At 41.8% G+C, this 20,745-nt stretch overlaps 1 protein-coding gene across 22 annotated transcripts in view; it reads left to right on the top strand.

The window, feature by feature from the left end:
* dtna (dystrobrevin, alpha) overlaps positions 1-20,745 on the top strand; it is a 438,543-nt gene that overhangs the window by 180,176 nt on the left and 237,622 nt on the right. Inside the window, exon 1 of one of the 22 annotated variants that reach the window (XM_069921571.1) lies at positions 438-456. The exons of 20 other annotated variants lie outside the window; for them this stretch is intronic. The gene's annotated coding sequence lies outside the window, so the exon portion shown is untranslated. Of the gene's footprint in view, positions 1-437; positions 457-11,238; positions 11,350-20,745 lie in introns of those variants that run through there. One more of the 22 variants, XM_069921570.1, reaches the window with a different exon arrangement.

The raw sequence follows: 20,745 nt of genomic DNA, 5'->3' as shown, positions 1-20,745 counted from the left end.
GGGAGGGGAGGAGGAGAGGGGGGGAGAGGAGGGGGAGAGGGGGGGGGAGGTGGAGGGGGGGGGAGGAGTAGGGGGGGGGAGGAGCGGAGGAGGAGAGGGGGGGGAGGAGGAGAGACTCTGACAGTATCAGCCAGCAGAAGTTGCTGGGACTGGATCACGACAAGCTGGCAAGCTTTTTGAAGACAGCCTTGGTCGAAGCCCTTGTGGATCATGCAAGAGGAGAGGACTGGCTGTCTAATGTTTCACTTGGACTAAGGGAACAGAAGGGAACTCTGGTGACCTGAAAGGTAAAGAGGTGGGGAGAGGGATCTTGGGGGGTGAGGAAAAAAGAAAAAAAACCCTGATGGGGCACGTTTCGTCCCCGAGACACTGAGATGACTGATGGAAGTATATCAGTTGTGGATGTCCTGGAACAACACATCTTTCTCTGAAAATCAACAAGAACTTTCCTGAGTGGTAACCATTTACCTTTTGAGCACCAAAGCCTAGTGAACTTGATACATGTTAAATTCTGTGCACAGTATAAGAATTGCCTGCAACCAGTGAACTTAGAGGAATGAGAAGTGAAATTGGACTGTGAACCAAAGATCTTTTCTGAACTTAAACACACACATTACATACACATGCGCTTAGAATTAGAAGGGGGTTAAGTTAGGTAAAGTAAGTTAACAGTGATAAATTAAAGTGTAATTCTGTTTTCATGTTTAATTAAAATCAACTTTTGTTTAAGTAACCATTTGTCTTGATGAATATCTATTGCTGCTGGGGTTATGCATCCTCTGGGCTTGTAACACTACCATCTTTTTTTTCCAGATATATAAAGAGTAAAAGAGAGGCAAGATTGGAAACTGGATTGCTGGAAAATTATGCTGCATAAGTAGTGATAGGGAATAAAGAAAGGGTTGATGAAATGAATAGGTATTTTACATCAGTCTTCACTGTGGAGGACATCACAGAAAAGAAATTGAGACTCTGGTGTGAGATGGCAATGAGTGTTGTCACTATGACTCAGGAAACAGTGCTTGGGAAGTAAATGTCACCTGGACCAGAAGGACTACATCACCAGGGTGTAAATGAGATAGCTAAAGAGATTGTGGACGCATTAGTAGTGATCATTTAAGAAGAGAGCTCAGGAAAAATATCAGAAATTATAGGCAAGTAACTCAGATTTCAGTGGTTGGTAAGATTATAAGGATGAAGTTTTGGGGTACATGAAAGAACGAGATAAAATGGGTCAAAGTCCTTATGGTTTCCTTCAGGGGTGATCTTGCATGACAAATTTGTTGGAATTCTTTGAGGAAATATTTTGATAGGCCTTGGGGATTTATTCATCTTTCTTTACCTCAAGGTATGTCCCAAGTTATCGAATGAGGCAAGTGTGAAATTTCTGAGGCTTGAACAAATATCTCATTAGCAATAGGTGAGGTCCAAGGGGACTGGTGAGTAGCCAATGTGGTAATCTTTTCCCAGAAGGAGAATGGAGATAATCCAGGAAGTAGAGGGCTGGTAAGCCTCACATCAGTGGGAGGGAAAATGCTGGAGAGGATATAAGGACATGATTTATTTAGGAAGGGTGACAAGGTCCTGCAAAGTGAGTTTCAGCAAATTTGGTGCTAAGTTAAAGGAGAGAACATCAAGGGTGGTTATCTCAGGATTTCTACCTATGCTATGTGCCAATAAAGTCAGAAATGGGAAAATAACACAGTTTAGTATGTGGCTAATGAGATGGTGCATTAGGGAGGGCTTCAAACTTTTGGGTCATTGGCTTGTTTTCCAGGGAAGGTGAGACCTGTACCAGCAGAGTGTATTGCATTGAGCTGGAGGGGGTGAGGGGGGGGGGGGCGTAATATCCTTTCAGGAAGGTATACTAGCACTTTTCTGGGAAATTCCCAAGATAGAGATTCAGGGGGATGGAAACCAAAGCAGATAGTGGAGTGGTTGAGGAAGAAGATGTTGTTAAGCCTGACGACAAAGACAGAAATAGAAAGGTTGAGCATAGTGAGAATAATGTTCTGAGTTCTGTTTATTTCAATGCAAGGAGCATTGTAGGAAAGACAGATGAGTTTAGAGTATAGATCAAAATGTAGAATTATGACATTATGGCCATTATTGAGACTGTGGCAGGAGATGCAGGACTTGCAGCTCAATGTTGCAGGGTTCTGTTGCTTTGATGTGATAGAGAGGGAGGGGTGATATTACTAGTCAGGTAAAATGTCATGACAGTTCTCAGTCAGCTTCTTCTACTGAGGCTATATGGGTAGAACTGAGGAATGAAGGAGGGATGACCAAATTAATGGGATTATATTATAGATCACCCAAGAGTCAGTAGGAATTGGAGGAGCAAATCTGCAGGGATATAACAGATATCATCTGATAGCCGGTGATTTTAACTTGATTGAGCCTTCCATACTGTAAAAGGGCTGGATGGGCTAGAGAGAGTGCAATACAGGATCTCCTAAAAGGGAACAAGATAGGGCAGATGACAGAAGTGAATGTAAGGAAACACATTGTATCATGTGATCATAATGCAATTGGTTTTAAGGTTAACCTGGTCCTCAGGTTAAAATTCTAAATAAGAAAAAGGCCAACTTTGATGGTCTCAGAAAGGATTTAGCAAATTTAGATCATGACTGCAGAAAGGTGTGCTTAGTAAGTTAAGTACAGAAAAAAAAATGGTGATCTGGATTGGCAAATATTTTGGACTATTGATTATTATCCCAATATGCTTTTAAATTCTTTTTTTAAATGGCGAACATTTGTATAATAAATCCAGAGAACCCAGTGATCTTAAATAGAGGGTGGGACACAGAACCTGATCAGTTTAAAGGAAGTGATTTAAAAGGGTAATATTCTTGATCTGTTTTTAAAATTTATGTTTTTATTTTCATGGTGGATTTATAATAACTTATTGGATTAAAAATCAGTCTCCATGGCTGGGATCAAGATCAATTGGGAACGAGATTTGAACTTAACATTTTTAGATGAAGACTAGTACTCCACTCTCAGCTTGATTATTGATTCCTCATTTTGTGCAAGACATTGTTTATTACAATTTAAGGTGGTACACAGAACTCGTATGGCCAAACTTATATTATCTCAATTTTTAATGCAGATATTGATCTATTATGTGAGAAATGTAACATTTTTGAAGCTTCTTTGATTTGTTTTGGAAGTGCCCAAACTTAGATTCTGTAAAACAAATTTCCAAACTTTATCAATGATCCTTAAGATTAATTTGGAATCTTACCCATTAATTTCTTTGTTTAGGTTTTCTTGTGATTCAGATAAACTTGTATCGGTATCTCAGGAAAAAGTTTTAGCTTTTACCACTTTGATAGCCAGACGAGCAATTTTATTGAAATGGAAAGATGATTCACCCCCTACTTAAGTTTAGAGAAAATTAGATATATTAAAGATGGAAAGTTTCAATTTATGAAATTGTGGGCCCCATTCTTAGAATTTTATTTATAATTGGAAAAATTAACAATTACTGTACGTTCTGGTGGTTCATTGCCTGTTCTACGGAGCTCAAAATGAGCTGAATAAAGCAACAGATTAATGATAATTAATGATCATTTTTCTACTATGACATCACTGGATCCTTCCTAGAAAGAATTGTAAAGAAATACATGGCATTTACTCTTCCAATGAAAAAAATCCTGAGGATAATTACAAATCTGGATCATTGGTCCATTTCTGTGTTGTGAATGCCTTGAATTTATAGCAAATGTACTTGGTAAATAATACATTTGGTTACTTTGGAGTACAGCTACATAATCATTGCTCCGTAATGATTTACAACCCTGAGTTCAAATTCCTTCATTGCTGTGGGGACATTTAAATTTGGTTAATTAAGTGAATCTGTAATAAAAATTGAGTAAAAGTGAAAGTCATGGCTATTAAAACCTCCCTAGCTCATTAAAGGCAAAGAAATCTGAAGGCCTTACGCTACAGATGACTCTAGGGCATGTGGTCAGAAAAGCAACAAGGACCTTGTCTGTGCCAGTCAATTAGCCACAGATATGTTTGCTCAACTGAGTATTGGCAGAGGTAATAACATGCTCGCAGAGGTCTATTTGGACTTCACTTTAAAATTTTAGCAAAATAACATTGATTCCGAAGTTCAAAAGTATGTACTTGTGAGAAGCTCTAATCCATTAACTCCAGGGATGCCTTTTCATGATATTGTGGTGGCACACAAGTCGGCAGGTGAACCAGCCCAGCTTGTAATCCACGTGGCGGGGAAGCCAGCCCAAATGGTGTCGTCGGGGGTTTCCCCTTCTTCTCAGCACAGGGCTCAGGAGGCTGACGTCAGCCAGGTCCAGGCTGGGAGTATAAGTCTAGCCCAGCAGCCTGGAATAAATCAGTTCTGCTCACTGAGCTCAACGCATCTGGTTGTGTGTTCTTTCAGTAGCAGTGTAGCTGCCGCTACAATTGGTGGCCCCTACTGGTTCAAACGTCTTTGAACCCATCATGAGCGTACCTGGGAACCATTAAGTTGCCTGAATTCTTGTTTCAGGAGCCGGAGACCTGGTTCGGCCACGCAGAGGCTCAGTTTCATTTCCGCCAGATTTCATTCAACATGACCAAATTCTACCATGTGGTCACCACCCTGGACAAGGCCACCGCCAAACATGTGCTGCACCTCGTTCAGCACCCACCTGCCGAAGACAAAAACGAGACCATCAAGCAAGTGCTCACCAGACCCCTCGGACTATCCAGGTGCCAGTGTGCCGCTCGGATGCTGCACCTCGACACCCTGGGGGACATGTCCCCAATGGAACTGATGGACGAGATGCTCATGCTCATGGGAGATCTCACCAACTGCCCACTCTTCGAGCGCATTTTCCTCGACCATCTGCCCAAGGACAACCGGCTGTTACTGGCCCAAGAGAGCTTTACCGACCCGAGAAGGTCGCTCAGAAGGCCCAAAAACTATGGCTCGAGCAATTCCCGGAGGGCTCTGTGGTCCAGCAAGTCACAAGGCACGGGCATAACCATGCCAAGCCCATTCTTAGCGCTGCGGTAGAGCATCCGGCCCATGCAGGGGCCACCAAGAGCAGAACCAGCGGCAAGGCATCCACTCCATGCCTCTGCTTCTGCCACCAGCACTGGGGAGACAAGGCTCGGAAGTGTCGTCAGCCCTGCTCATTCCAGGGAAATGAGCAGGCTGGCCGCAGTTAATGGCAGCAGCGGTTGGCCAAGGACAGAGCCTCCTCTACCTGCGGGACTCAGTCAGTGGCCGGTGATTCCTCGTTTTCACTGGGGCCCAGATAAGCATCATTCCGGCCATGGCCATAGAGTCCAGGAACCGACCTCGAGGACCTCCACTCCATGTGGCCAATGCAACAGAGATCCAGACATATGGAGACAAGACAGTCCACTTCCAGATCGGCCGATGAAAGTTCTCGTGGAGGTTCACAGTCTCGTCCCTTCTGACCGCCATCCTGAGTGCCAACTTCCTCCTCGCCCATGGGCTTCTGGTGGACATTCGGGGTTGACACCTGGTGGATGCCCCTACTTAACAGGCCGTTCACCTCGACACCTCCCGCACGGAGCAGCCGCAGATGGCCATGATCAGCACACCCAGAGACTAGTTCCAGCGAATCCTGGATGAGTTTCCGGCCCTCCTCAAGCCACGGTTCTCCACTGCCTCGCCATGCCACAGGGTGTTCCACCACATGCCCACCTAGGGCCCAACAGTTCATGCCAAGGCACACTGGCTCCCGCCTGACAAGCTACAGGTGGTGAAGGAGGAGGTTTCGCATCTGTTGGAGTTGGGAATCATTCGGTGGTCCAATAGCCCGTGGGCCTCTCCACTCCACCTGGTTCCAAAAACCTCCGTCAGCTGGCACCCCTGCGGAGACTATCGACGGCTCAATGAGGCAGCAGTTCCTGACCGTTACACCATCCCTCACATCCAGGACTTTACGGCCAACCTGCAAAGGATGAGGGTTTTATCCAAGGTTGACCTGGTGCGCAGGTATCATCAAATCCCAGTGCACCCTGAGGACATACCAAAGATGGCCATCATCACCCCCTTCGGCTTGTTCAAATTCCTTCGCATGCCGTTCGGGCACAAGAATGCCGCTCAGACCTTCCAGAGGCCTCATGGATTCAGTGGGCAGGGACCTAGATTTTGTCTTCATTTACTTAGATGACATCCTCGTTGCCAGCAGGGATCAAGGCCCACCTGTGCACCCTCTTCTCCCGGCTGGCCGACTTAGGCCTCACCATCAACCCAGCCAAGTTCCAGTTTGAGAAAGTATCCATGCAGTTCCTGGGCCATACCATCACGGCCGAGGGAGCCATACCCGCCGCTACTAAGGTCGTCGCTGTCAAGGAGTTCCCACGTCCGGACAATCTCAAGGGGCCACAGGAGTTCACGGGTTTGGTCAAGTTCAACAACCGATTCATCCCAGGAGCTGCGCGCATCATGCAGCTGCTATTTGCCTCTTCGCAGCCAAGCATAAATCACTCACCTGGACCCCAGAGGCCTGCAGTGCTTTCGAGGCTACCAAGGATGCCTCGCAAAGGCTACAGGTCAGCGCCGTCCTGGAGCAGCAGTTGAACAGACAATGGAACCCGCTGGCATTCTTCAGCTGGCTTTTCCACCCACCAGAGTGCAAGTATAACGCTTTTGACCATGGGTTACTGGGCATGTACCTGGCGGTGCAGCATTTCCACTATTTCTTGGAGGAGAGGACTTTTACCATCTTCACTGACTACAAACCTCTCATCCAGGCACTCGCGATGGCGAAGGACCCCTTGTTGGACTGCCAGCAGCGTCACCTCTCCTTCATGTCAGAGTTTACCACACAAGTCGTGGAAGGACAACGTGGTCGCCAATGTACTCTCACGACCGGCCATCTGCACACTGATGCCAGGCCTCGACTTCGACTAGCTCGCTCGGGACCAGAAGTCCGACGAGGAGACGCGAGCCTTCAGGACTTCTATCATGTGCCTGCAGTTCCGAGACCTCCCGACTCCGAGCAGCAGAAGCACTGTCCTGTGCAATGTCTCCATGGGCACCCCATGGCCAGTTGTTCCCCAGCAGTGGTGCAGCCAAGTCTTCCATCACATCCACGACCTTTTGCACCCATCCATCAGGTCCATGGTGTGGATGGTGGCAGAGCGGTTCATCTGGCATGGGCTGTGGAAGCAGATCGCGGGCTGGGCCAGAACATGCAGCCATTGCCAAATGTCCAAGCTACACAGGCACACCAGGGCGCCCGTGCAAGAGTTTGAGCACCTCCGGGAACAGTTCAGCCACATTCATGTGGACATAATCAGTCCCTTACCCTTTTCCCAGGGCAACCGTTACGTGTTCACGGTGGTGGACCACACCACTCATTGGCTTGAGGCAATCCTGATGCCAGACGCCTTCACGGACTCCTGCTCCCGAGCACTGTTGCACAGTTGTGTCTCCCGGTTCGGCGTTCCGAATCACCTCACCAGTGATCGGGGCATCCAGTTCACCTCTGTGCACTGGGCACAGCTCGCCAACAGGTTGGGGATTGAGCTACACTGCAACCCGGCCTATCACCCGCAGGCCAATGGGCTGGTCAAGTGTCTGCACTGCCTCCTTAAGTCGGCACTTATGGCCCACCTCACCATTCCTGACTGGGTGGACGAACTGTCTTGGGTGCTCCTGGGCATCTGTTCCACGCCCAAGGAGAATCTGCAGGCGTCATCAGCTGAGCTGGTCTACGGCACACCGCTGGCATTTCCTGGTGAGTTCATCAACGTGCCTCACAACCCCCAGCGGTTGCTGCACAAGCTGCTTCCCCACCTCCGGTCCCGCTTGGACTCCTTCGCACCCCCACTGCTGCCAAGACATGAGGCACGGCCATCTCTCGTCCCCAGCGAGCTGTTTTCCGCAGAGTACATCTTTATTCGGCGGGGCCCTCCTGCGGCACCTCTGCAGAGACCTTACGAGGGGCCGTACAAGGTTTTCCAGCATTCAGGGTCTACGTTAATGCTGGACATCGGCAGCAGGCGGGAACTGTTTACTGTGGACAGGCTGAAGCCAACGCACCTCGATCCCACCGAACCAGTGATTGTGGCCCAGCCCAAGAAGCGAAGCCGCCCAGCTACAAAAGACATTGGCGCCGGTTCTGGGGGTGGGGAGGGGGGATGCTGTGTGACGGCACACCACTAGGCAGGCGAACCGGCCCCGCTTGTAATTCACGCGGCAGGGCAGCCAGCCAAAATGGCGCCATTGGGGGTTTCCCCTTCTTCTCAGCACAGAAGCCCGCGCTGGGGGACCCAGGAGGCTGACATCAGCCAGGCCCAGGCTGGGAGTATAAGTCTAGCCCAGCAGCCTGGAATACATGTTCTGCTCAACCCGTCTGGTTGTGTGTTCTTTTCACTAGCAGTGTAGCTGCCACTACAATATGCCAATTCATGAAGCAACAACGTACTTTATAAATAATGGAGGCAGCAGAAAATAGGCAGAGCTTAGTGAGTCCAGAACTATTAAATCCCATCAAAGTTCTTAATTCTTGCCATATCCACTCATGAATAATGATGAATAATTAAAAATGTATGGATGTAACCATTAAGCTACTCAGGAGGTTTAATGAGTGTCATCTGCAATAGTAGTAGACCTGAGCATAGGACAATGGTTGATGCATTTGGAAGACATTCATCCAGAAGTTTTGAGGTCTCTAACATTACAGAAGCCAATTTAGATATTTCAAGAAATATCACTGAAAATAGCATAAGCTGACATCCCTAATATCACTTGGGTTGCAGTGGTGAAGATATGTTCTTTGGAACTATTCAACCATTGAATAAAGCTATTCCAGGAAAACTCTGAAAATTAAAGTACTGATAAAAAGATCATAAATCTGACATGCTAACATTGTTTCACTATCCATGGTTGTTGCCCAGGTTGTGATGTATTTTCATTTTTAATTTTTAAAAAATATTTGCATATCTCCAGCATCTGCATTCTTCTGTATTAAAAATGTGGAACATTGCCTGCATAAACCTAAGCATAAAAGACAAGCCAAATCAGATCGAAGCAATTTCTTCAGTTCACTGTTACTCACCAACCAAGTGATAAGAAATATTGTCAACTGATGAAGGAATTACACAGCAATAAATGTTCACCAACACACAATTTATATTGTACCAACACAACTTTGCTAAACATTATTAAGAACTTGGTTTTAAAAAAAAAAGTAAAATGAAGAACTTACAAATAGTTCATTGGGAGTGTCTGCCATTGGCATCAAAACACCATCTGATTAAGTTTGTAACGAGAAGCCCAGTTAAAATTAAAGTCATTTGGAACTGAGGAGGAAATGCCTGGACTCATTCCACTAGATTTTTTTTTGCTTTTGGAGGCTAATCATTTCAATTTCTGGTTCTTCCAGCGAACCAAGCTCCACATTTTCACCAAAATCCTCAATTATATATTCTCTGTGATAAGTTTAGAAGTTGGGATGTTTGTGAAAAGTTTGACAATATTGAGATCTCTGAAATGTGTTCTGGATCAGCCATTCTCAACCTTTATTTTGGCAATAGCCCCGTCAAAGAGCATGGCCCCTCTTCCCTGTGAAGCAGTCAGATTTAAGTGGTTTCTTCCACACTTCTCACTAACCAACAACCTCAAAAAACTTAACATATGTTATTTTATTATTTTAGTCCTTGCCACTGTCCACCATACACCAATGTTGGTGTCAGCTGCAAACTTGTTGTAACCTACATTCTCATCCAAACCCTTAATATAGATGACAAACAAGAGGACACAGCATTGACCACAGTTCTTCAATTTGAGTACAATACTCCACTAAACAATTTTATATCTAATTGGCCAACTCATACTGGATCCCAACTTCTGGACCAGCCTACCATGCGAGACCTTGTCAAAAGCCTTGCTAAAGCCTTCATCAAATTTAATGGTTGCCTCTTCAAAAGATCAATTAAATTTATGAGAGACTATTTTCATGATAGTGATCTTTTATCCCATACCTTTCCAAATGCTGATAGACCTTATTTCTCTAAATCTCCTCTGGTAACTTTTCCATGATTGGTGTAAGAAATCATTGTCCTCTTGTCCTTTGGTTTGTCTTTCCAGTCCTTCTTAAATAAAGGTACAAAGTTAGCCATACTTGTCTTCTGATACCTCACCCATTGCTACAAGCTGACAAAAATTTCTGCTGTGGCCTAGGCAATTTCTTCCTTTGACTTTCAGAACATTCTAGAGTGGACCATCAGTCTCCTTTAAGAACCTCAAGACTGCTAAATTCTCCTCGTTCAATATATCTACAAGTTTCAGGTCATCATTCTTTCTTTCCTAAATTCCCTCACTTCCATGATTTTCTCCACAGTAAATATAGACTAGAAATATTCACTTTAAGTCTTCACCCATCTCCCATGGCTCCCCAAAATGATCTTTCAGGGAACCTATTCTCTCCCAAGTTATACTTTTGATCTTAATATGCTTTTTAAAATCACTTGGGATTCTCCTTTACCTTATCTGTCAAAGATATCTTGTGTTCCCTTTTTGCCCTCCATATCTCCTCCTTTAGTGTGTTCTTACATCCCTTATAATCTTCAAGGGACTTACTTGATCCTAGCTGCCTATGCCTCACCTTTTCTTGACCATTGGCTCAATATCTCTCATCAGTCAGGGTTCCTAATCTGGTGAGCCTTGCCCTTCAGTCTAACAGTAAATGTTGGCCCTAAATTCTCCCATTCTCATTTTTAAAAGCTTTCTACTTGCTTGTCCTTTGTTTACCTGCTAACAGCGTCCCATAATCAATCTTTGCAAGGTGTCATCTTCTACACTGTAAAGTAATTCCAAATATCCCTTGTCAGTGAATCAAACCAAGAAAGATAGGACAAGCAAATTTAGAAAAAAGAACTATTCATCTATCACCTTTAGCTAAGAAGTTCTGTGATTTGTAGTGGGTTATTGCTCACAGAAAGTATAAGTAATTATTTTTTTCTTCCCTTTTTAAAATTTATTTGAAATCATTGTTTGGTCTAAAGAATAGTGATTTGTAAGGATGATTAACTTCAACAGCAGAAAAACTTTGACCTTGTTTTACTAGGTTTTAAAAAAAAGTTTGGTTCAGTCTTTTATAACATGAACAGCTGGATTCACGGCAGCTATGGCAACAGATCACATGATTAGGTGTATTAGATTGCTTGGCTGGAAATGTAGAGGAACAAGAGGAGATGGAATATAGAGGCCAGGCCTCTAAGATGAAACATTGGATTTATTTTAGGCTGCATGTACAATTAAACATGATCAAGATTTAATCTTCTTCCACAAGTTTTTCCTGTGTTGACAAACCAGTAGCAGTTGGGCCTATTTTGTAGATTCTCTGACAGGTAAGCATAAATGGATTTCATCTCAAAGTTGAAGATTTCAGTCCTATGTGAATGATGCCTTTATTAGTACATCATGTTTAGTCTATGAAGCTTCATATCTGTTTGTGTTCTTTAGTACTTGAAATGGATTTGTTTATACTTCAGTTGTAACCCTGAAACTTTGCCAAGCAATCATTTGCATTTACCATTGTAGATTATAGATCATTGAATCCTATTTTGCAAAGTAATTGTTCATCAATGGATTCAAAATTGTAACATTATCATTAATTCTGTACCTTGTTCAGCCCCAGTTTTACAAGACAAAACAATGACTAGGATAATAGCATATTTATGGATTTTAGATGATAATGACTGTAGAATTGCGTGGCATAGATAGTGATTTCGGATTGTAATTTAGGAGTGGGTAAGGAAATGCCTAAAAACATAGGTTGGGGAAAAAAATAATGTAATGAAAAATATGGAAAACTATATTCACTTCAACTTCATTTAAATGTGTGTGGTTTGTCTTGCAGTACAATAATAAAGTCAGAAAATCATGATTGTTAATAGTGCAGTTAAATACTTTATTATAGTTATTTGCATGTCAGAGGAGTGAACTTTGATTTTGGTTTAATTTTTGAAGTAATTTTTAATATGATGTCTGTCAAAATGAAAGCCGTTCATAAAGCCATTCTCATATGGCCAAAACCAACACATTTACTTTCAGTTTAATTCAATTGCTGAATAATATTTAAAGTATATTTAAAGGTTGTTACATTTTGCAAAGGCAGTTCTTTATGCATGTAGCTCTTAGAGTTGCAGGAACAGATAAAATAAAACAGAAAGCCTTGGATTACATTTTTCAGAATATTGAGTTTAGCTTCATATTTATAGCCTGCAATACTAAATTGAACTGCATGTGTTACCTTCTAACCATTTTAAAACTGTGTTGGATGTTGATTGACAAAGGCAGGTGTATGATAGATCTAATGTAAACAGGACGCAGTTGCAGGGAATTTTCAAAACCTCTCAGGACCTTGAAGTTACAATTTGGATCACAAAGCAGTTCTTGCATGCAGCAATAACAATGAAACTATATTTTAGTTGCACTAAGGCATCATTAACTTCTGTATATGAAATATTTTTACATTTTTATATGTTGCTTTAAAAATGACGTCAGGAGGAACTTTATTAAAAGTTCATGATCAGGGTCATCAAATTCTGGCTCTTTGCATTGACACATCTAGAAAAAGCTATTTTGATATGCCAGGACAGAATACATTTCCTAAAAGTACATGGATGTGTGTATCACAGAAACAATCCATTAAATCCAATTAATTTATGGAGCAGTTATGTTAAACTTAAACATCCTCCTTTTGTGCCATTATAGAAATCCACCAGTGCATCTATTTGCTTTTCCCTCGTATGCATTCGTAATATTTACTTCAGCTATTTTCCATTTTATCATTTCATCTACTTCAGTTCCCTGTGGGAAAAAGCTTTTTGTGAGCTGACTTGATTTTTGTTGATATATAGTGATTGCCTTTAATTTTATTCTTGATGGTGGAACTTCTCATTGTTGGATTCATTCATTGAATCCATTTCCTAATTTTATAAGATTTCCTTGGGTCACAGATCTAGCTTTTATTATGAGGAAAAACAGCTAGGAAGACAGCCAAATTAGAGACCCCTATCAACCTGGTCACAGTATCTTCTCAGTGCTTCTTTCAAGTAAAGGTGGAGTACAACTTTGCAAAAGAGCAGATTATTATTTAAATGGTGAAAAAACTGTTGTGCAGAGGGACTTGGGAGTGCTTGTGCATGAATCATAAAAGTTGGGTTGCAGGTACAACAGGTTATTAAGAAGTCAAATGGAATGTTGGCCTTCATTGCTAGATGAATTGAATTCAAGAGCAGAGAGGACATGCTGCAACTGTACAAGATACTGGTGAGGCTGCACCTGGAATACTGTGAGCAGTTCTGGTCTCCATACTTGAGGAAGGATATACTGGTCTTGGAGACAGTCCAGAGGAGGTTCACAAGGTTGATCCCAGAGATGAGGGGGTTTGACCGACAAGGAGAGACTAAATAAATCACTTGGATTATACTTACTTGAATTCAGAAGAATTAGAGGAGATCTTATAGAAACATATAAAATTATGAAAGGGATGGATACGATGTAGGAAAATTGTTTTCACTTGTAGGTGAGACCAGAACTAGGGGGCACAGCCTCACGATTAAGGGGAGAAGATTTAAGACAGACATGAGGAAAAACTGTTTTTTCCCAGAGAGTAGTGAATCTGTGGAATTCTCTACCCAGGGAAGTGGTTGAGGCTACTTTGTTAAACATATATAAGGTTCAGTTAGATAGATTTTTTATAAAAAAGCAGGAATTAAAGGATATGGGGGAAAAGGCAGGTAGGTAGAGTTGAGTCAATGATCACATCAACCATGATCTTATTGAATAGCAGAGCAGGCTCGATGGGCCAGATGGCCGACTCCTGCTCCTGTTTCTTACGTTCTTGTGTTCTTTTTAAGACCACCATCTCTTGGTTCGAGAACATCTTTTTTCCAATGGTGATCAGGAGCTTAAACTTTCCCCTTACTGCCCAAATGATAAACTACTCCCAACACCACAAAAAGACCTGTCTGCAGTATTGAAATGCATGTTTTTTTCTTTTATTACTGTAATTATGAATATTATCTTTTGTATCTACTATATCTTACCCAATTGTACCTTAATGTATACTATTGGTTTTTTTTGCAAAGTACCTGTTAGAAGTTAAAATTTCATGCATATCTATTGTACATGTCTATATTCATAAACCCATTACTTGATATCAATAGCGACTTTAGGTAACATCTCACTCTTAGCATTGTCTATTTATTCTACTAGGAATACTTGACACTAGATATCATTGTTGCCTTGTTCATTCATGGACAAAAATGCTGAATATCAAAGACTAGATAAGACTGTGTGGGCTTGACATCAAAAGAGCATTCAACTAATGTGACACCAGGGCACCCATGCAAAAATGAAGTCATGAAGAATTAGCATGGTGGCAGTTGCATGGGAGACTGGTGTTGCCATTTTGGAGGGTGGAACTCATGCTTGAACATTACTGCAGGAGTTCCTCAAGGCAGTATTTCAACCCCAGTTATCTTCAACTACTTCCTCAATGATCTTGCATTCATTGAAAAATCAGAAATGAATTTGTTTGCTGACAGCTGAATGGTGTGCAGTCCATGCCCTCATGCAACAGAAGACCAGTGTGTCCTTTTTCCTGATAATTGACAAGTAATCTCTGTAATAACCACTTTTATCAAGAGGAGTCTGACCATTTTTCCATGACATTTGGTGATCTACCCATATCTGAATCCTCTTCCATCAGAATCCATGGGATTCCTGTTAATCAGGAACTAGGGTGGCATGTTAGTGTAGTGGTTATCTTAGCACAACACTAGTCCAACACCAGTGGCCCAGGTTCAAATCTGGCTTTGTCTGTTTGGTGTTTGTATTCTCCCCTTGTATCTGCGTTGGTTCCCGTTGGGTGCTCCGGTTTCCTCCCACATTCCAAAGACATATGGGTTTAGAAAGTTAATTTGTCACATAGTGTATTTTGGCAGTGTTTGCTTGTGGTCCAGAAGAGCCTGTTACTGTGCTGCATTTTACATTAAAATAAAATTAAATTAACCTGTGCATCCTGTAGCCAGTGGCTAATATACAAACTCCCTCATTTTTTTTCCTACCATCTAAAAGGTATAAGCCAGCTCTGTAGTGAAATTGCAACTAGATTCAAGAAGCTTTGCATCATGGAAGACATAAAAACCCTAAACATTCATTCACTCTTCAATGATTTCATCCAAAAATACATGGCAGCAAATTTCCAAACTCCTTCAACAGCATCACTCAATTTATCATTCATTGTCAAGGTCAAATTTTGGAGCTGCTTATACAGTAGCTCCAAAATGTGTTTTAAACTCGCACACACAGTTGCCATTCAAGAAGGCAACACGTCACCGATTGGTAATTGAGTGATGAACAATATTTTTTTTCTGACACGATTACACAATTACAAGGATTGTGAAAAGAATGTTGCTATTCATAGTAATAAGATGTCATTTCATTTCCTACAAGTTCTACGTTAAAACATCAAGAGACTCCTTTCATTCACTGAATGAGTGATTGATACAAAGGATTTTAATGAATGTTCCAATCCCTCAATGTGCAGTTGCACCTTTGCAACAGCTGCACCAAGCTTTAGGGACAACATTTGGATGTGGACAGTTTGTACTGGAAGAGCAGGAAGTTTCAGGCAGACCTATGTGTGCCTTTCACCTAGTTGATAAATTTCCAGTAGCAGCTGATATTTCAGTAAACAATCCTGGGAACAGTCCAGAGAGCACTGTTCCATGTTAGGCTGCAGTTTGGGATAAACCTTAACATTCTTTTCCAGACCTTCTTTACAAACGAACACTTCAGAACATACTTTATATTTTATGAATAAAATATGAGAAATAAATTAATACATTTGGGACATGTATTATACATTCTTTGCATCGAGCAATTCAATGCATTCCTTACAAGTGCCAATAATGTTACTTGTACGTTGCTGAAGCATTGCATCAGTGAAACTTCTGAGGTATTATTAGCCCCATAGTGTTAGGTAGCTGTAGGACCTGAGACTGTGGTTCTTCATTGCAAAATGGACAAGAATCAGTCTTGCCAACAATGCTCTCTCCTGTTTGGGTGAAAAAGTGGCTTCTACTAACTCTGCAACAGTTTTTCTATGACAATGCAATCAGTACTCCAAATGTAGTCTATGATTTGACTTGAGTTTGCTGCAAGTTGTCAGTCATGCTTGGCTAAATTGAAATTCATTTTGCAATCATACAGATTCTAAAAGTTTATTTATGACCCAGAATTACATTCAGTACCAAAGCAGTGGAACCTCATGTTTCCTAATGTCATTAGTGTCTACAATCAGCTTTAAAGTTACTCTGGCACCCAACAGCAGGAATATCATCAGTGTTGAGAGACCAAATATGTCAAAGTATTCTAAGAGACTACTTTTCCAGGACGCAAAGAGAATAACTTTTTATTAACTTTTAACTGAGTGCTAAATAAAGATTGGAATGCATGCACATAATTCAGACTGAAAGGACAATATGACAAAATTTTAAAATCTTCAATCATTTGAAATGTTCTCTTGGGGAATTTCTAATGCACAAATGATGCTTGGATTGAAATTACAAGTATTACTCAGTTTCATTTCCAATTTTGATTCTTTGACCTGAGTGAAAGGGATTTTAATTGAATAAACATTCTGAAATGTATAATGTTAATGTGCTGAGTACAGTTTTTTCAATTGGTGTGGTAAATCCTTATGGAAAGCTTGTATCCTCCTGTGTTTTTTTTCAACTGTAATTTATGCCAGAAAGCAGAGATTGATGCAAATTGGTATCTCGCATGTTGTTAATCAATGTGGTACATAAAATCAAAGAAGACATGAAAAGTGCATATAACTAAGTACAGGTTGACTACCCCTTATCCGAATATCTGAAATTATCCAAAATCCAAAAATTTTCCATCCGTGGTCCCATAAGGTAATACGTAATAGTTAAGAAATCCTGATCTGAGAACGGGATGTAGAAGATGTAAGTAGTGCATTATTTAACATGGAGTTTTCACTGCATCTACTTTAGGTAATTTCTGCATATGTAAATATTTGTATTGTAATGTGAATGCATGAATCTTTAAGTCTGAGTGAATGAGTGTATTTTTAAAATGGTGTTCGAAAATCCAAAATCCGCAACACTTCTGGTCACATGCATTTCAGATAAGGGGTATCAACCAGTTCTGTAATAAAATGTTGATCCATAAATGAACTCAGCTTTACAGTTTCAAGTGTCAATCAGTGATTGTGGTGGTAAAGGCTCTTTTGCCTGTCATCAGCATGCAAAGTTTGCTCCCATAAATGGTATGAAGAGCATTCTGTTTAGAATGAAATCCAAACTACTGACTGTCTTTTATTGCCACTGACTTTTCTAGAATAAATGGATGCCTTTGAGCACAACTGCCTGTGTGTGTTTCTATCAGAAACATTTAATTTGCTTTTGATTCTAAAAGCGAAGAATGATGAAGTATTGGTTGAGGTTTTGGGATTTGGCTCCATCTTTAAATTCTTCCATGCCAACATTGAGTTGAAGTATTGATCAATTTAAATGATCAGCATATCCCCATGATTGCTTAGCACAACATCGCATCCAGTTGAGATATTTATTGCATTACAGCACATTGATACATCCTCGTCTTTTTCATTTCCATAGAGCTAAAAATTGATGGGATATTTGTGACAAAGGGTCTTTAAGTGTGCATTCCACCCTTTAAAAAGAAAGCTTACCAGAAGATGTTGCTTACCATGAGTATACTTACCGGTGCTGAGACTGACTATGTGATCAGCAGGTATTATACATCCACCCTGATGTAAATAGATACAGCCTTTTCAAGCAACCATCACAGAATGACTCATTGTAGATTGAGACAGTGAAGCCATCGGGGATATCAGTCAGTCCATGCTATTTCACAGATCTGTGCACTAGATCTTGAGGCATCTCCCTTGGGATATTAAACAGTGATTATTTGAAGATGAAACTTTTTACATTCGTTCCTGAATCTTGTTGTGGATTGCCAAGTTGTTGAATTGTTGAAAATGAATGTTTGGCATTGTTTTCACAGTAATACTATAAAAAGAATGTGTTCATGGAAGTCACATTGTTCAACATAATTTTATCAGAAATTTCTTAAGGCACAATATTTATGAACAAACATTTGTATTGTTTACAGCATGAGAAGGGAGACTCGAGACAGACTTTGCTGTAGTAATGTTTCTTTATTTGGAGCTTAATAATGTGGAGTGTTACTGTGGTCAAAAGTTATAGCCTATTAAAATTCTAATAACCCTTGCCCATTTCTTGTTTCCCCATTTTCTTCATGCTTGTTTGTATACCTTTCCTCCACCTGCTGTTTCTTCCCTTTGTATGTATGCTCAGGAGGGGCTCTGTTAATTTGTGAGCTTAGTTAAACAACAGATGTTGGTAAAATACAATTCTCTGGGTGGTGAGTGCTCTGATGTACAAAGTGAAACCTCATTTTGAGGAGATCATTATTGGTCTGTTCAAAACTACTTGTGTTAGTGTGGCTTTTTGTTATTGCAACCTTCACTTGTGTGTGGAACTTGCAGGCAGTGACATCTGTAGAGATAGAAAAACAAAGGTAATGTTTCAGCTGAATATAGAACTTCTATCACATCAATCTAATGAAAGTTTTCACTCTGTGGCCAGCAGTTGATTTTGAGTGACATCAGACTATTCTGAAATAGACTAATAAGTGGTGAAATTTGCAAGTGTGAGATTAAATAAAGGAGGACCAGAGCAAACAGAATTAGTAAAAAAAAAAGCAGCATTTTGACAAAGTTCTGAAAAGGAAAGCTGACCTGAAGCATTGACCCTATTGTTCTTCCCATATCTGCTCAGTATTTCCAGCATTGTCTGTTTTGTCTTAGATTTTCATCATCTGCATTTTTTAAGTCATAAACTGGTTGTTCTGTGATTTACTGATGAGAATAAATGTTTCGAGCAATGTAGCAGAAGAATCACTGGATCACTGCAATGTCACTGTTAATATCCTAAGATGCAATTTTTAAACTAGAATTGCATCTCCAGCATAAATTCCACTTGGAAGTTTTCCATGTGCTTTGAGGAGGAGGAGGATCGAGAGTTCAGCAGCAGGAACCTTTATGAAAAAGAATCGAGTGAGCAGCCAAACTGGTGTTTTGAGGATGAGGTGCTAAATTGTGATTGGCTCTTGGAGAGTAGGTGTAGGTATAGTGGAGGAGTCATTTTGGGAATAGTAGTGATAGAGAGTAAGTGGTGTGATAGAGAGTAAGTACTCAAGCTGGCAGAGTCCGCAAGCATCGAATCCACGCTGCTGAAGACCCAACTGCGCTGGGTGGGTCACGTCTCCAGAATGGAGGACCATCGCCTTCCCAAGATCGTGTTATATGGCGAGCTCTCCACTGGCCACCATGACAGAGGTGCACCAAAGAAGAGGTACAAGGACTGCTTAAAGAAATCTCTTGGTGCCTGCCACATTGACCACCGCCAGTGGGCTGATCTCGCCTCCAACCGTGCATCTTGGCGCCTCACAGTTCGGCGGGCAGCAACCTCCTTTGAAGAAGACTGCAGAGCTCACCTCACTGACAAAAGACAAAAGAGGAAAAACCCAACACCCAACCCCAACCAACCAATTTTCCCTTGCAACCGCTGTAACCATGCCTGCCTGTCCCGCATCGGACTTGTCAGTCGCCAACGAGCCTGCAGCAGATGTGGACATAACCCTCCATGAATCTTCGTCCGCGAAGCCAAACCAAAGAAGAAGAAGAAGAGAGTAAGTGGTGCGATTGAGTTGTGTTGAGGCATTGGCTTGAGCTGCTTTGACAAAGTGGGCTGAGAAGAGGGTCAGTTAAGTACAGGTGAGGTCTTTCAACTTTTCAGACAGTGAATCTTGGCTTAGTGCAATGGGGATGTCAGTCAGGACAGATGATTGCTCCTTCAGCAGCATGTGGGATATCAGGGAGACTTCCAAGTGTCAGCAGAAGCACTTCAATGAATTTGATGAGGAATTGAAGTTGGAGATGGTGAATGAGACACAGATTGCAGCCAGAGAAATGTAGTTATGCCTGAGATACAGGTTGCAGGTATTTGGATGCCCATTAGGGAGAGTAAAAGTAATAGGGCAGCTATTCATCTCAGTAATAATTGGAAGAGGGGGAATGTGGCACTGAGGATGGCGGCAGCAGCTTGGTTATTGGTACCACAACTGGCTCTGAGACTTAAGTTAAGTTAGATAAAGTGGTAGGGAATTCCTTGGACAGGGCACAGAAAGGCATTTCTATGGCTGCAAGACAAACCAGGATAGTGTTTAATATTCAAAAATGCTGGAGAAACTTAGCAGGTCATACAGCATTCTTTATGGCAAAGATGCATAATGTTTTGGGCTTGTAGCCTTTGTCAAATTATGAGCAAAATCAGGCCTGAATGAAATGATAGGGAGAGGGGCAGGAGCACAGGCCCACTGATAAAGAGATGGATATAGGTGAGAGGACAGAAGAGGAAAAAAATGCTGGAAAGTGATGGGGAGAGGGAAGAGGGTGGGATGTTGGAAGAAAGGAGACATAAATTTAAGGACAGTGACAGACAGACAGGGGAGGGGTCTAATAGAAATTGGACAAGCTGATATTAAAAATGCTACCTAGTTGGAGAGTGCCCAGACAGACTATCCGGTGTTGTTCCTTCAATTTGCGAGTGACCTCAGTTTGACAGTGCATGAGACCATGGACAGGCATGTTGGCGTGA

This window comes from Narcine bancroftii, chromosome 2 (assembly GCF_036971445.1).
Source record: "Narcine bancroftii isolate sNarBan1 chromosome 2, sNarBan1.hap1, whole genome shotgun sequence".
Classification (NCBI taxonomy): Eukaryota; Metazoa; Chordata; class Chondrichthyes; order Torpediniformes; family Narcinidae; genus Narcine; species Narcine bancroftii.
Note: the sequence above shows the minus strand (reverse complement) of the source record. Positions and strands in the feature narration are given on the sequence as shown.